The 17,911-nt window shown below is 42.1% G+C and overlaps 1 protein-coding gene and 1 long non-coding RNA gene across 2 annotated transcripts in view; one reads left to right on the forward strand and one right to left on the reverse strand.

The window, feature by feature from the left end:
- LOC136834754 (uncharacterized) overlaps window positions 1-9,769 on the reverse strand; it is a 32,331-nt gene extending 22,562 nt beyond the window's left edge. The window contains exons 1-2 of the long non-coding RNA XR_010851870.1: window positions 9,639-9,769; window positions 5,458-5,577 (exon numbers count right to left, since the gene is read on the reverse strand). This is a non-coding gene — a long non-coding RNA (uncharacterized lncRNA). The remainder of the gene's footprint in view (window positions 1-5,457; window positions 5,578-9,638) is intronic.
- A 3,001-nt stretch (window positions 9,770-12,770) lies between these two features.
- LOC136834756 (uncharacterized) overlaps window positions 12,771-17,911 on the forward strand; it is a 350,563-nt gene continuing 345,422 nt past the window's right edge. Inside the window, exons 1-2 of the mRNA XM_067097363.1 lie at window positions 12,771-12,880; window positions 17,150-17,261. The gene's annotated coding sequence lies outside the window, so the exon portion shown is untranslated. The remainder of the gene's footprint in view (window positions 12,881-17,149; window positions 17,262-17,911) is intronic.

Raw genomic sequence — 17,911 nt, forward strand, 5'->3', positions numbered from 1 at the left:
AGAGGTAGCAATGGCCCTGACCTTGTGGGTTTTTGCTTTAAAGATCGGCAAGACGTCCTCTTTAATCTGGGGGTGATAATCTGAAATCAAGCATCTCAAAAAGAAGGAAAGAGCATTCTTGGAAAGAGGACAAGAAGGGTTCCTGAGGGAGCACCAGATGTTGTTCGAAGACCCCCCTGATCTCCATTCTTTGAAGATAATACCTAGGGGCTCTTACAGGGCAGAGAAGCCTCTCCTCTTCTTCTGGCCCGAGGCTGTCCATCAAATATTTAATGGTGAACGAACAGGGCCAAGGATTAGAAGGGTCCTCATTTTTGGCAAGGAGCTCAAGAGAGAAGGAGAAAACTGCGTCTCCTCATGAAAAGCCAACCCTCTTATCGACTGTTTGCAGCTCACTTATACATTCGGCGGTAGCCAAATCCTTAAGGAGGAGGGTTTTCTTGATCAGGTTCCTTAGAGAGACAGAGCAAAGCGGTTTGTAAGAGGGACCTGAGAACCATTTCAAAATGACGTCTAAATTCCAGGAGACAACACCTGACTTCACTTGCTTGACGGAATTGAAAGACTTCATTAGGTCACCTAGGTCTTGGTCAGAGGACAGATCTAGATCTCTATGTTTAAACACCGACCTGAGCACAGACCTATACCCCTTGATAGTGAAGGTCGAAAGCTTCCTGGAGGTCCTCAGGTAGAGCAAGAAGTCGGCTAGCTGACTTATAGATGTCTCAGAAGAAGAGACGTTATGGCGGCTGCACCATCATCTGAAAACTGTCCACTTGGACTGGTAGAGCTTGCTAGAAGAAGGTCTGCATCCAGCAATAACTTCTGCAGCCTGTCTCAAAAACCTCTTCACTCTGACGGGGTGCCTGACAGTCTGAAGCCTGTCAGGGCCAGAGTGGACAACCTTGGTGATATCTGAGGAAGTGGGGCTGTCTGTGCAGCGACTGCTTTTGTGGTAGGAGCCTGGGGAAGTCCACTAACAGTCGCAGCAGGTCTGAGAACCATTCCATCCTTGGCCAAAATGGAGCAACTAGGGTCATCAAAACATCTTGGTGGGATGCAAACTTGTTGATCACCTCTCTGATCATACCGAAGGGAGGGAAGGCATATGCATTGAGAACCTGTCCAATCCAGAAGCATGGTGTCCATTGCCCATGTGAGAGGGTCCAGGACTGGGGAACAGAAGCAAGGAAAATGGTGGTTCCTCGATGTCGCAAACAGGTCTTTGGCTGGCATGCCCAACAACCTCCATAGATCCTTGCAAACTAGAGGATCCAAGGTCCACTCCGTCGGAAGCACCTGTTTCAGATGACTCAACTCGTCTGCTAAGACATTCAGCCTTCCATGGATAAAACGAGTCACAATTGACACCTGGTTCTGTTCTACCCAGAGAAGGAGCTCTTTCACCAACTCATAAAGGGAGAAAGAGTGGGTGCCCCCTTGCTTTCGTACATATGAAAGAGCTGTCGTGTTATTGGCACTGACTGTTACTGTTCTGCCACGAACTAGGGCTGAGAAGGACTGGAGACCCGAGTAAATGGCCTTCAGCTCCTTTACATTGATGTGGGAGTTTCTCAGATCTTCTGACCACATTCCAGACACTTTCTGACTCCCGAGACGAGGCCCCCAACCTAGATCTGAGGTGTCGGAGGGAAAGTCTAAGTAGGGGCTCAATGGAAGAAGAGACTTCCCCTCCCAAAGTCTTTCTTTGCATAGCCACCATCAAAGATCCTGCTTGATCTCTGACGTGATCGGGAAGACAAAGGAGTCCGGCTGGGTCTTCCTGCTCCACTTCACTTTTAGAAAGAATGGCAGCGGCCTCATGTATAACCTGCCCAACCTCATGAACTGTTCCACTGAGGCGAGAGTCCCCAAGAGACTCATCCATTGCACCGCTGAGCAAGATTGGAGAGATAGGAACTTTCGGACGGTTTGAAGGCAGGAGACGACTCTTCTGGGGGAAAGAGAAGCCCAAAAAGTCTGTGAGTCTAGAATCATCCCCAAATAGGGAATTTCCTGTGTTGGAATCTTCTGTGATTTCTGGTTGTTGTTTAAAATGCCTAACTCCTGTGTCAGGTGACGAGTTTTCGTTAAGTCCTCTGCGCACTTTTCTCTCGATGGAGACCTGAGAAACCACTCCTCCAAATACAGGCATGTATTTATGCCAAGAAGATGAAGCCATCTGCTGAGAGGAGCGAGAATCTGAGTGAAAACTTGCGGGGCCGTGGGCAGGCTGAAGCACAAGACCCGAAATTGGGGAATCCTGCCCTGGAAGACGAACCATAGGAACTTTCTGGAGTCTAGATGCATGGGAACATGAAAATATGCATCCTGCATGTCCAGGGTGACCATCCAGTCCCCCTGATGGATAGATGACATGACTGAGTGGTTCATTTCCATGTGAAATTTTGTTTTCAAAACGAACTGATTCAGGGCGCTGATATCCAGGACGGGCCCCCAGACCCCCGATGATTTGGGGACTACAAAAAGTCAGTTGTAAAACCCTTCTGAATCATAATTCTTGACCACCTCTACTTCTCCCTTGTGTAGAAGTGATTCGACTTCCAGGGAAAGGGCTGAAAACTTCTCAGAGTCTGCCAAGTAAACTGACAAGACAATTGGCGACTAGGCTAAAAGGGGCCTCTCCTTGAAAGGAGTGGCGTAGCCTTCTCTCAATACCTTGACTACCCATGGTTCCGCACCTCTGCGGCTCCATTCCTTCCAAAAGAGGCGCAGTCTTGCTCCTACAGGGGCGTGAAGGACTAAGTTCTCATTTCCTGGTTGCTGGTTTACAGGTGGACTTCTTGATACATCTCGAGGGGGGACGCAGATTTGGGTGAAGTCTTGGTTGGGTCTTCTGCCCTCCTCCGCAAAAGGGCTGAGGTTGACGCAGAAAAAAGGATCTTATTGCAACGGTACAGGAGTCTCTAGGTTGTTTGGCGGACTGGGCCTGAAGATCGTTGGTGGACTTCTGCAAAGCCGACAAAATCTCCTTAACTACATCTTGTGGAAACAGGTGAGATCTGTCCAGAGGAGAGAACAGGAGCGCCAACTTCTGGGCAGTGGTAACCCCTTTTGTGGTGAACGAGCACCACATCTCTCTTTTCTTCAAAACACAGAAAGAAAAGAGGGAAGTGAGATCTGCCGATCCATCCCTTAAAGCTTTGTCGGCACATGATAAAACCCCCATCCAATCTGTCGCACAATCTCCTGCCAGGACTGGGCAATCCTCGATCTTCCTGGTTAAAGCTCCAATAGTCTAGTCGAGGAAGCTATAAACTTCCAAAACTTTAAAAAGACTCCTAGTCAAGTGGTCTAACTCGGGAGAGGAGGACATGATCTTGGCCAAGGAAAAAGCCGTCTGACGAGTCGCATCGACCAGGTTGGGGAAGTCCTCTCGGAAGGAGGCAGATACTCCTAGAGAAGGAGCTTCCCCAGTGGAGTAAAATCGGTGACTCCTCTTAACCAGCCTACAAAAAGGAAAAGCAAAGGTGGCTTTGCCCTGTTCCCTCTTAGAGGCCAACCAGACTTCCACTACTTGAAGTACCTTCTTCACAGATGAGGAAAGCACCAACTTCAGGAGATCAGCATTGTCCGCTGGAAATTTCCTCATGAGGAAAGTCGAAGCAGGAGATACCGGGGCAGCAGGTGCAAAAATATCAGGAAAGTTGTCGAGGAAATACCTCAGCAAGGCGGAGTAAGTTGAAGAAGGGGTGGAATCCTGCCAACGTCTTCCTCGTTGGAAGAAACAGGACAATGACGTGTCCCTAAACTTGGAGACAGCTGGAGTTTTCTTCAAAAAACTTATGAGATCCTCTAACTGACACTTAATAGGAGCAAGCGAAGGGTCTTTCTGTGCCGATGAGTGCAGTTTAGGAGGAGGAGAAGCTGGCGCCTGACGCCCAGGAGCTGGTGTCGAGTACTCGGTAGCAGGAGCCTGGCACACGGAAGCAAGTGCTGAACGTCCAGAAGGTGAAGGGCGCTTGGGAGCAAGAAGGAGCGTCACAGAAGACGATGGGTGCCTGGGCAGTTCTTCCTGGCGCTTGGGGGCCAAAAATGGACAGTCAAAATGCGAGATTAACTCTGGACTGTCCTAAACAGACAAGAGAGGATGGGCCGAAGAGGTAGAAGGCTGAACAGCAAAACTGCAGGAGGGTTGAGGGCTAAGACTGGCCTCTTTGGACCTCTTGGTTGGAGGAGGGGAGCTTTCCACATTGGTGGTATGCCTCTTGAGTGGGCGCGAAGAGGCTACGTAGCGCCCTTGGTGCTTCTTGCCAGGACTGGAATCTCCGAATCCAACGAAAGATGATGCGCACTAATACAGACACCTTTCCAACAGCACTCCATCGCAGACTCGGAACAGGCAACAGGCTCGACGGAGGGGTCAACTACCCATGGGCAAACCCCACCGACCTCCCTTGGACCTCCGGTATGTCTTCTAGCTGGTGAGGGGGGTGGGATAGGGACCTTCGTCTAGGAGCACTGGTGGGACGGGCAGCCACCTCCTCAACACAATCACTCTGCACAACACTTACACTTTGCGTATTTCCTGTTTCAATAAAGGCCCTATAGGAGAACCCTAACTCTGTCACTGTGTTGGCCAAGAACTCGAACTTTTGGTCGAACGCAGATTTGAGGCTGGCAATGGTGGCAACACTGGAAGCATGGGAACCTGGAACAGGAGTACGTGGTATAGACGTAGGAGGGCTAAGGACAGGAGACCAAACGGGAACCTGAGGGGAAGAAACACCATCCTCTACAACGTCTGTCACTAGAACAGGCTCTGAACTAGCCCTATTCTTGGCTCTAGCAGCCACCTTCCTTTTCCTATCTTTATCTAGTTTGTCCAGATGGGACCACAAGACCTTACACTTTTTATTGTCTCAATCATGACATTCAATGCAAGTATTGTCTTGATTGCAGTTCTGCCCCCTACACTTAACACACTTCATGTGAGAATCATAACAAGACTTTGTCAATCTAGTCTTACAACCTTCAGCGCAAAACCTAATGCCTGAAGAGCTAAAATCAGACATCTTGGAGAAAAGCTATAATTAAAGTTAACTAAAGCTTGAGGGCTACAACGAAAATTGAGTGCTGTACTTCACCAAGATTGAGAATACATCCAAAAAATGATGAAGCAGACTGCAGGAAAACTGCCGAAGTTAGCCGGGAACCAGCAAAAAAGAATTGAAGCTCCCTGCTAAGTTGTTCCTCTCGGCCCCTGTAAGTGGGCGGGACGTACCTACAACAAAACAAATGCTACCGCACCGCAAATTTTGAATTTTTTAGGCTGCCGTAAGTAGGAAGCTAATATCTATGTAGTTACTTGGTAAGTTACTTATATAAAAAAAAATTTACATCAAGAGTATATCGACCATGTGGACTGTCACACAACTGTTATATAAAAAATACTGGGGAATCCCTAAATAAGGTAAATAGTTAAAAGAAACATACCTGTACCTTGCTATTTTTCCTCAGCTTCTATGTTTTCTTTCTTTGCTTTGTGGATGAAAGTAAAACAGTAGCAGTTTATGACACCATCTAATATTTGTAACTACTTCTGCAATCCTCAATCTGGCATAAAAAAAACGGAAGTGTGATAAGGGCAAATTGATTAAACCAGCAGTTCTGTATTCGGCAGCCAACATGTTAGCATAACACAGAATTATTTATAATATAAAACAATTTTTGTAGTACAAACCCATCAGTTTACATTAGTTTTGCGGATGCTCAGCAGTTCCCCAAGACACTCCAAACTGGAAAAACACTCTCACCTGGAAAGGTTTGTATCTGTGTGGATCAGCACCTGTAGCAGTGGTTTACCTCAGTCCCTGCGCCAGTTGGACTGACTGCGAGAAATGCAAATAAGTGGTGGCTACTTCCTGTTAACAGATATGTTTGTTTTTGTAGATATGTCTTTTCTAATCAAAAACTCTATTCTGACAACACAAACCCATCAGTTTACATCACCCAGAGTAGCTATTTAGGTATAAAAGCCCTCTTGTTGTAATGATATACAGTACTGAACTAAAACACACAGATATGCAATTTTCTGATATATGAACAACAAGACAGGAGGCTTGGACTAACAAGGTATAGTAGTGCAGCAACCTTTAGCACAAGAAATATCTGAATGCACATGCACAATCTGGGAATCATGTACACTTACATCGGGAGTTATTGATAAACCAGGCAGTACCCAAGGGTCTAACACGATCACCTGCATACAGAGTTCTGCCAGATAATTAATACTGAGTCAGCCACAAAGATTTCATCATACTGTAATGCCGTGGCCTTTCATGAGTGAACCCCCTATAATGCACACATACATTAGGAGTTCTGGATGAACCAGGCACCAAATGAGGATCTGCACAATCTCACACATACAGAGCTCCATATTACCCAGTGATATTGTACAGCAGTGATTTATAACACGTGCACTTTCTATTTTCACATGCACAATCCTGGGATCATGCTTCTACCAAGTAGAACGTAACACCAACTCTTCTCTGCGCACCTTAACAGAAACACAAACAGGAGAAGAACCTGGGTTGGGACACTCCTCCTGTCTCAAAAGAAAATGGGGTCACAGCACATTCAGAGAACCTTTTATCAACCCTACCTACGGCAGGCATCCCACACAAAGGTAAGTGAATGCCATTACCGACCAATGGGGAAGGAAGGGGCTCACTTAAAATCTGACAAGAATTCTTGTGAGAGGGCATCTGAGACTTTTATTCTTCTTTCTATGGAAGGAAGAAGGGGCAGAAGAGGAGGAAGAGAAAGAACTTGATGAAGAGAGGGAGGAAGAAGATACATACTTGGATTTCTCCAGCTTACTTCGTCCTTGAGTTTTACTCTCCTCAGCTAAAGTAGATTTCTTGGGGTAGGTGGTAGTGTCAAAGGAGTATGGCCTGTGCTTGACACCAAATGGGTATCTCCACAGACAAAACAACTGCTACAGAGTCTCAACAGCATTAAAATCCTTAACAGGAACAGCCATGAAAGAGAGGTCACTCAGAGTACCTAGGGACAGAAATAACTGCCAGTACACCAATAAAGTTGCCAATGTAGCAATGGTATGGAGTGGCAAACTACACACACATTCTGCTGTCTCACCGGAGGAGAAGTTAGCATGCACACCTGAATTTCCAAAGTGAGGGCTGGTTGCCTACACTTACCATCATATCTTTCTCAGAGCTGGGGAATGACAAGCAGATGAAAATTGAAAAAGTGTCAACTTAAAGAAGGCTAGTGGGGGTTTCCTCCCACCCACCCACCTACCTCCAATTAAACTTGTTGCAAAGTTTCAACAACCGTTCCCAGCTTGTGCTGAGGAATACTCCTATACTTAGGTAATGGTTTGTATTTCAATTTGAACAAATGTGGTTCACATGGTGAGAAATCAATTTATAATATACTTATGGTTTCCACTTTCCTGTGAGCTTAGATTACATATGCAGTCTTCAAGAAAATGCTTAAATTTCCAATGGCCAATACAGTACTGTACAGGCTTTAACATCAGATCTAACATAATCATCCTTCCTGGGTTATGGTCATCATCAAATGCTGTTCACGATAGGCTTGATAAAAATGGTTATCAAAACAGGTTAAACCTCAAAAGCTTAAATTATCCTAGAAATATTTGGTGCCTATCATTGTTTTTGCATTAAATTTTTTAAGCACAATATAGGAAAGGGCCCAAACACAAATGAACATAGGTACCAGTAAATTGGTTAATATAAAATAAAATTCCTCGCCAAAACAGAATTCATATTAGAAATGGTCAACTGATAGTTGACTTTTTTATACTGAATTGTTGGGACAAGTAAAAAATGCTTTACGTACTTGACGAAAAAAGTATGAAAACTTTCACTGGATTCTAATTCCACACTTGTTGTTTTGAAAGTGTTCCATTGCTTTTCATGCAGGCATTTTTTGGGAAGTGTTAACCACTTGTAACACATATGCTATGCATGAGCATGTGTGAGCTGTTCTTTAGTCCATGAAAACTAAACAACTTCTGTTAATGAAGTAATTCTTGTATGTTTTCTGACTCACTCTCCCAATCCCGAAGCCCTCTCTTTCCCTCCATCAATCAACACCCAAGACTGCATATTCATATTAACAATATCAAGACATAAAACAACTTTTCTTTCAAAATCCATCACTGGTAACAGCCTCAAGCAATTCTTGAACTACAGGATCAACATTAAGGAAAGGAATATGCAACATTGTACTGTGATGGATTTCTGCATTTCTTGTAGAATTTATGGTGCTTTAGGTCAGGTTATGCTTGAGAGGAAGCACCCAAAGGTAGGGTAGGACCTTGGCACCCTTGGTTAAGTTAGATTACATTAGTTACTGTAAGATTAGGATTAGGATACTGGGTGCAAGGACCAAGGCCCCTCATTACCCTACCAGTACCTCACCCCTGGGTCAGGTAAGACCCAGCACCCAAAAGTAGGTTAGGTTAGGAGGGCAAGGTTAAGATGCATCCCTGCACTTGCTCTTGTGACATCTTTGTTCTTTATTACGGCTTGTGGGTATTATTTTACTTCAAACCATTATTGCACTTTTGGACTTGAAAATATAATTTTCTTATGTTTTGATGTGTGCTTTAAACGTTTTTGGTATCAGCTTCATTAGCAAAAAAGTACTTTTGGTGATAGTTGACACCATCCTTACATCCTACAATTCGGGGGACCACAGAGGGAAAGCGAAACTTCTGCACGGGGAAAAAACAAAACGAGTGAAAAATATGACTTTGTATTTCACTGAAAGTTTTCACTCGGATTAAGGTAAGTTTACCGAATATTTTCAAAGTTGCTTAATATTATCCACTGTGGTAAGAACCTGGTACCCTCGGTTAGGTTAGGTTAGGTGTGGCTGGTTAGGTCCTTTGCTAACAAATCAGATACATTCAAGGCACACATTATAACATAAGAATAAGTACTTTTGGGGATAGTAGACCCCATCTTATTTCCTACAATTCAAGACACCACAGTGGGAAAGGGGGGGTTACTGAGTAGGGGAAAATGCAAGACAAGGGAAATACAAGGACCTTAATTCCACTGACAGTTCTCACTTAGGCTAGATTATGGTAAGTTTCCGGAATATTTTCAAAGTAATATCATGCACTAGGGTAAGAACCTAGGCCTAGGCCTAGTACCCTTGGTAGGTTAGGTTAGGTGTGATTGGCTAGGTCATTTGCTAACAAAGCGAGCGTCAGAAAAGTTCAAAGCACACTTTACAATATTAGAAAATTATACTTTCTCCAAAATGCAATAATAGTTTAAAGCAAAATTTTACCCAGCTTGTAATTGGTGGGACTGTGATTATGGGCATGAGTCACGTGTTATACCAACTGCTCATCTTGTGGCTCATGAAAATTGAGCCATTCAGTTGATGCAAATAATTTTTTTGTTTTCCCCTCCCTAAAAAACCATTCTCCTCTGTAAACGGTAGCCTGACTATACTTGCATTGGCTGGAAAACAACAGCAACTTTCAATATGATTACAAACCCAATGCAACAATACATAAGTCTACGTAAATACTTTAAAATGCTAATGGCCTTGAAGCTAGGACTAAAGAGTGTTATGGATAGCCTATAAGATTAAAAAATTATACGCACCGGGTCCATAGCGTTTTATCATCATCATGATCCTTGTTTACATTTTGGAGGTACCCTTTTTACCCATCAGGCGTGACCGTATTCTTTGAAAGTTGCCATAGTTTAAAAATTTATTTTATTCTTCAAAAAGGCTTTTCTTCTGGATATTCCTCGTGCTTTCACACCTTATTCACGTCTGTTGTCAGCGCATCTTCGGTACTTTTGATCGAGCTGTCCCAGGTATGCTAGGGATCCTTACAATGCATAATATTTATAATTTCTATTTTAGGCCTACAGCATTTATATTTATATTTGGTTATTTTTCGTTAGACTCCAGCCACCTCCCGCTTTATAATTTATATTTTTCTTGGGTAAATCACATCAAAACAAAAAAATTCTTCTCAATACATAACCTTCATAAATGCCTAATAGCAGAGAAAAATAAGGACTTGTAAGGTAAGACAATACCAGCCCCCTCCATAACTAATACGGCAAAATTGTAACCAGTAAACACCCCTAGTTTACGTTAGGTTGGTATTTTTAGGTTCTTTACTACCTTATCATTTCCTGGCCATTTTTGCATGAAAAATCCAAAATGGTTTTTCATGCAAAAATGGCTAGCTGGCACCTTTGGAAATGGCTGGCTGAGTCTTCCAAAAATTACCTTTATATTTTTATTCTTTACCTCGATGCTAGAGAGAGAGAGAGAGAGAGAGAGAGAGAGAGAGAGAGAGAGAGAGAGAGAGAGGGGGGGTAGTATGATTCATGCCATGGATTGTGAAAGGATTGGTTAAATTGGCATTCAGTGAAAAATTGCATAAATTGCATAGACTCTCGCTCCCAACTATGGCAACCTGCGTATTTTACTGCATTTAGAAAACAATTATTTGCTTTCCTTTACTATTTAAGTACCTTACATGTCTTTCACTCCCTTTTGGCTATCTTGATTGACTCTTAATTTTCTTTCAGGTTCTTCAGCTTGTTTCATACTGATCTGTGATGGTCTTTCTTTTCCCTTTTGCTTAATATATCCAAGTTCATATTTTAAATTGCCCAGTGGTTCAAGCCTAAAATAGTACATTTTTTTTTACACTGCCATTAAATGGTTTGTACCCATCGCCCCTCAGCATTACCGTGTATCAGTGCATAATCTAAAAGGCATCTCTCCTTAATATTTCTGCATACAATTTGCTGTGATTATACTAAACTTCTCTGGTCATTATTAATAACAGTTTTCGTGTCTTTTAATTGTCACACGCCCCACGAGTTGAACTGAACTCGAAGGTATATTCCTTGCAACAGCACCTCCTAGGTTTTTCGTTTGATTTCGTTTCTAATCTCTTTTATTTAATTTCCCCCCACATTTTATATAAAGTTGTTTATTTTCTTTTTTACTTTCTTTTATAATCCTTCAGTATTCTGCTACCCTCCTGTCTCCGTTTTCCATTCATACATTATTACTTCCCTCGTCTTGCTGCTAGTCCTGTGCCTGACAGGTGCCCAACCAAAGAGTCTTTGTGCCCAACCAAGTAGCGAATCGAACCATGGCCGGCCACAATCGAACGGTCTCTGTTACCTTGACAAAGCCCACTGGTCCACACTAGGCCTCTTACCCTCTTTCACATCTGGCCCGCAGTTGGACAAGAAACCTATATGGGATGGAAACTGGAATCCATTAGCTACAAAAACTAAATTCTACTTTCTCAAAAACTTTTTTTATAAATTACATTTTTGTATAAAATATAAATAATTGAATTAAGTAAATGAAATAATTAGATTACATATTTTATTTATGGTGATTTAACATTCTATATTTGAATATTCTTCAGTGAAATATTCTCCTGGCGTCGGCTCGCGTTCCCGAATGCGTCACCTAACCCGAGCTTCTCGGGGGGAAAGCAATTAGATCCAAATTTAAGACAACAATTTGGAGCGGAAGGTGATACTTTCGCCTACCAAGAAAGAATTCAAGATATGAAATCTACCGAAAGTCAGCGATTCTGTCCATTTATCTGTTCTCTATCACTTACCAAAGAGTTAATGTTCGAGGAAAATCTTTGCAATTATGGGATGGATTCCATGCAGATGGAACTAGGAATATGGAGAGTCTTCCAGGGAATGTTTCTGGTATGAGAGTTGATCTACCTTTGATTACTTTTATGTTTTATGCCTAAGAAAGGTTATTTGAACAGTGTGTCCAGGGTTTAGATGAGGAACCAGAAGGGAAGCACTTCGAATGCAAATGAATTGGAAGGGTACAGTGAGGTAGATATGAATGAAATGTTGAGCTAACTCTCAGTTGTAGAAGTGATGTATGAATACTGAAGCACAATCGAGTTTTCTGTACAGCGTATAACAAAGGACACCGAAAATAGAGATATCTTTCGCTGGTCCCGATATAATGCTGTATGAGTCGCGGTCCATGAAGCTTTCAGCCACGGCCCGGTGGTGGCATGTCTTATGGCGTTGCCAGACGCACGATTATGGCTAACTTTAAGATTAAATAAAATAAAAATTACTGAGGCTAGATGGCTGCAGTTTGATGTCTGATGATTGGAGGGTAGATAATCAACACACCAATTTGCAGTCCTAACCTCAGTAGTTTTTAAGATCTGAGGGCGGACAGAAAAAGTGCAGGCGTACAGTCAAATAGCCATCACAATAGTTTTCTTTTACAGAAAACTAAAAAGGGAAATCTGAAGCTTTTCATTTGAGTTTGCATCGCAGTTGAAAAATATTCGCCCGTTTAACAAAACTTTTAGTTATTATGGCTTTAAGATGCCTGTCGATATTGCTAATGTACGTTATTATTATTTACAAAAATATTGCCTCTTGTACCTTTTAATCTCCAGTGAACTTCGATGGCATTCTAAAAAGAAGTCCGACAAAAAATAAGGAAAATCTAAGTGAAAATACAAAGTATGAATACTGTATATACTGCATTCCATTACGATAAAATTGGTTGAAAAGAACAACATCCAAACAATAATAATCTGAATGATTTGTGTACTGAATTAGGTAGAGCTTTCGCTTTCCAATACTAGACCGTTATTTATAGTCACTTTATGCCCAAGTGTCAGTGCTTTCGTGTAGACTTCACATATTTATTTCTAAATATTGCAACATTGACGTGGTTACAGTTTATAAATGGATGGAAATGTACATTCCAATGTATTTAAGTTACTTTATGAAAAATCAACACTTTTTTTTTTTAGGTATAAATCAACTTTGAATAAGGTAATGGTTCCCCCTGTTTACCTTAGGTAGGCCTAGTTTATTGCTCATGTACCGTAGATTCTCAGAAAGTATTTTATTTTTATGTTTTTTCTATCGTATCCTTTAGAGTAATTTTGTAGTTTTAAAGAAATGGTATGATAATTTTTCCTAATTGAGGCCGTTTAAATCTTGGTTGTTTAGGCTAGGTGCTCTAGGCCTAGGCCTATAGCTCAGCATTTGTGCCGTAGCCATAGGCTACTCTGCTCTTGCTCTGTGGCCTGCAATGTTTAGTTATGTATCGACTGAAAGACCAGGAATATCTTAGGTCTAGTGGATATTTGATGAAGGATTCCCAATTCTGGATATATTTTTAACAGTAGCATAGGCCTAGGCCTAGGGTTAGCCTAGTGTCGACCAGTCACAGCTTAGGCCTAATTAGTATTGAATGTTATGAACCACATTTAGCTTATGCCATTTTAGCCAGTGAGTTATACCATCATCTGTTTGGTAGCATTAGCTCCGCGTCGGGTATTTCCTTTAAAATTGACTTTTTCTATAGTATTGTTGGTTGCTTAACAAGAATTTACCATTATTTTTTGTCTGTCGACTGTAATTAACCTGTAATCAACCTCAGAACTGATTATGTTTTTGTATGTTGGCCATCCTGGAGTGCTATCACGCATGTGCAGTGTTATAGGGAACTTTTGGTAAAAAGTGGTTTCGGTGGATCTAAGTAGTAGCTCCACGGTGGCGATTTCCTTCTAACTTGACTCTTTCTACAGGTTTTTTGGATGCTAATTATAGATTTGCCTGAATTTTTTGTCGCACGAATGTAATTAACCTGTAATTAACCCCTGAAGTCCATCCAACAAGGGGTTTCCATACGCGATCTTCACAAGACAGAGCACGGGTACGTGTTTCGAACGGTTCATATCCCATCCATCAAGTGCAATAACTTGTTAATGTATGGGGAACCCCCCCACCAGGCCAGTACTAAACATGGTGAAGGGACATTCCATTTGGCCGACAACAAACAGATGCACTGCCAGCATCAGAACCCCTAAAAGTGTAGAAAAAACCAGTTGAAAAGGTAAAAACAGCCGCGGAGCTAATATATAGAATTACCTGAACCACATTTAGCTTATGCCATTTTAGCCAGTGAGGTATACCATCATCTGTTTTGGTAGCATTAGCTCCACGTCGGGTATTTCCTTTAAAATTGACTTTTCCTATAGTATTTTGGTTGCTCATGAAGAATTTACCATTATTTTTTATCTGTCGACTGTAATTAACCCCAGAACTGATTATGTTTTTGTATGTTGGCCATCCTGGAATGCTATCGTCCATGCACAGTGTTATGGGGAAACTTTTGGTAAAAAGTGGTTTCCTTTACCGGGGGGTCCAGGTTAGGTTAGGTTAGGGTACATTAAGTTAGGGTGCATTAAGTTAGTATAGTTCGTTTTATAATAGATTTCCTTAGCCAGTCCCTTCTGGAACATATGGCTCCATAATGACTTTAATATTTGCGGAACTGTTCCATACAGTCTGTGCAGAGCTTTTATACAGAAATACAGTCATTTTTAATATGAGGTTGAAAGCCGGATATTCATGGTCAGGTTTACCTGGCAGATCTTCTGTCAATTCATATGAATCTGGCATTAAAACTTATGTATAGTTTGTGGGCGGAGTCAGTCCACTCACGGATAGACTGATGGAATTACCTCAAGTTCTTCCAACCAGCTGACAGTTGATTGCATGTGTGGACGCTGGATTTTATCTGGGAAGGATCTCAGCTGCTCGGGCCAGAATATGAACACAGTATGTATGGGCCTACTTCATTTCATTGCTAGACCCTCGGTGCTATTTGTAAGCCGTTGTGAGTCTAAGTCATATAATAAGTTAGCTGCTGCAAATAGTCTATATAGCTCCACCTCCTCATCGGCTAGCGGAGCTTCCATCGGTGCCATACTGTATAGTGTTGCCACAATGAAGGCAAAGTGAGAACCGAATGACCTCGAGTTAGTAATCCAACTGACAGTTCTACTTTTTTCATATGGACTCTCATCCGTCGAATGGTCATGGGCGAACTGACAGGTAAACCTGATCTTGAATACCTGGCCGTAGGTTAACAGTAGTTACTGAGATTAGGCTATAGGCCTAGGTCATTATTCTATAGACATTCTTGCATCTCTTTCAGCCTAGGTTAAGCAAATGCAAGATGTCTAAGGCAGGCTGTCATAGAAAAGTAAGAGTTGAAGTTCATTCTTGGCAATAGATTTAGATGTTAGTATGATGCTGCTGGTGCATGTAGGTACAAGTCCATGGTTAAGTAATGGTATTTTAAGCAATTATTGGATCTTTGATGACAGTCTTTATGAATAATAACATGCAATTCTAAAGTCAAGTTGTACCTGAGTTCAACACAAGACATGAATTAAAAAGTATAACCTTGCTGTGTATGTGAACAGAAATTAATGCAGCTAACCAGTTGTGCAGTTTCCCATCCTAACTAAAGATCCTGTGGCCTGAATATTAATTGTTGACCAATGAGCTCTTACAGTGATAGGTTATACTGGAACTTGTTCATCCTAACCTAACTTTGTATCATGTGATCATTAAATAGATATGATTAACATACAAGAATTATCAGAAATATTATTAGGTTAGGTTTGGCTGTAGTACTAAAAAAAATAGGTTTCCAGATAACAGAAATTCAGAATGATGTTCTACCAACTGTCCTTTTTGTATAGCTTGTTGGCCTTTTGAATGAAAAGTATGTAGAGAAGGCAACTTATAAATATGTATAGCTAAAGAATAAAAAATGATTAAATATGGTTTGGTTTTTATCTGCAATGGGTAGATTTTCAGCCCCCTGAATAGCTAATTTCTGGGAATTTGTACTCTCAATTTTTAGTTTCTAGGTTACCATACTGTAGAACGGCTACAAATCGTTTCGTAGATGTTGCTCTCTTGCTTTTTTTTTTCTTCCTAAACTGTCATCAATCACTGAATGTTCACAAAAGCAATTGATTGTAGGTGGAGTAGGTGAATTGGTTGACAAGCCCACTCATGACTGATCACCCATGCACATTTCTGCACATACCAGGTCACCTCTTGAGAGGAGAGGACTGACCTGGACTCTTCACATCTTTGCATTTCTCTGGAGGTGCAAAAAAGTCTTCATTTCTTCGGATTGTGACCATCCTGGCTCCTTGGAGCCTGCTTGGTATTTCCTGGGGCATGTTCATGTCCAGTCCCTGGATTTCCACAAGCATGAGCTTGCTCTTGTGCACAGTACCATCCCAGACTGTGCTGGGTAGTGTTTATTCCTGCTTACCTATACCTGTTTACAGGGCCAGCTTGGCTGGTTCTGTTTCGATTGTAGGCCCAAGGGTGGAAAGCAGTTTTTTTTTATTTTTTTTATTTTTTTGGTCCTTCTTGACACCTTTGGATTGTAACCCAGTTTCTGGTACTTGTTGCAGGCTTATATTGCATCAATCCTTCGAGCAAGTACAGGGTTAGGCTGACATCTCTTTCCCCTCTGCTGTAGTTGAGGGTCCTTCTTAGTCAAATGCAGGTCCTGTAAGACCTGATGGCCTTATGCCCACTGTCTTGGTTCAGGTTGAGTGGGAGAGGCACTTCTGAGAGGTCACAGAGCTCATCATAGAGCACAATGGCCTTAGTGACTGAACCAAGCTTTCCCCCATTGCCTAGTATCCTCCAATGAACAAACCTCTTGTTTCACTTTGGAGGCTTCAGCATCGTTTCAGCTGCACAGGTCCTCACTCGTATAGGAATTACTGGCAGAAGTGAACTCTGATCTCTGGATTGGAGAATCTTGGTCCTCTGAGATGGCAGCAGGGATATTATGCCCAAGAGGTTGCAGAGACCTGCCCCCTGCAAGTAGACCTGAAGATTAACAAACAGCCTTCTTTTGGAAGGGGTTGATGAGAAGAGATCTCGCCCTAGGTGTTCTTTCCTTCTGTTTGTAGTGCCTGGGGTAGTATGCAGGTACATGAAAGCCTGTTTAAAGTGAATGGGTTTGTGATGAAATAATGCCTGACCTTTGTCAGGTCTGAAAAGTACTGTTTATGGACACCCTAAACTGCAGTGGGTGAGTTTTATCTGGAGTTTATATCCAATACTTTTCTACCAGTTGGTATAATTTTTCCAGCCAGTGAGATGTTGGGTTAAATTGTGTGGTGGCATGATTGTGAGTGATGTCAATCTGAATACATGTGGGTTGAGGTATGCCTTGTGATATTTGTTCTTCCATTTATTATTATAAAGAGTACAGTATTATATTTCTTTTTTAGATGTGTGATGTGTAGCCATTGAGATCACCACAGAAGTCACAGGCCCATGAAGAGTATCTTGAAGTTTAACCAGCTGTTAAAGAGTTGGCAGCATCTTTAGGGCTAACGTTAAGTGAGTGCATTGAATTTAGTATTTTAGTTGCAGTGACATTGTGGTGGTAGATTGTTTGCACAGCTGTTGAGGAAATGATACAGGAGCTGTTTTCGGGATTAGTTGTTTTAATGCTACGTCTACTAGCAGGTTGTGTGCTTTTAGGAAGTCTGCTCCTAAAAGTGCTAGCATCATGTCTGCTGTGGTGGAGGTCCAACTTAATCTTTCCTGCTGAATGACACATTCATAGTCTGCTTCCCCTACATGTTGAGTGGTGTGCCACTTGCGGTCGATACGTGCAGGTTGTTGGGTGGTGCTTGGTTGATTTGCTCGTGCAGGCTGGCTAGCACAGATGATCTGCATGCCCCCAGTGTCGATGAGGAATTCTGTCATTGAATTTTCGTCGCTGACGAAGAAACACGTGGAGCCCTTGCGTTCATATCTGGAAGAAAGACAGCTATAACCAGGCACAGCTTCTCTTACAAGGCAGCCACTCTGCTCACCGCTGACGTTTAGTTGTTTGGGTTGCATGTTTTTTGAAAACGAGCAACCTTTGTTACATTTGCATGCCTTTTTTTTTTCCGAATTTCCAGTGGAAAAAGCACATTCCCTCTGGTGGTTCATCTTTCTTCTGTCTGGTCTTCCCCTTGATGAATTGTTTGGGAAAGCTC

Source organism: Macrobrachium rosenbergii, chromosome 54 (assembly GCF_040412425.1).
Source record: "Macrobrachium rosenbergii isolate ZJJX-2024 chromosome 54, ASM4041242v1, whole genome shotgun sequence".
NCBI lineage: Eukaryota > Metazoa > Arthropoda > Malacostraca > Decapoda > Palaemonidae > Macrobrachium > Macrobrachium rosenbergii.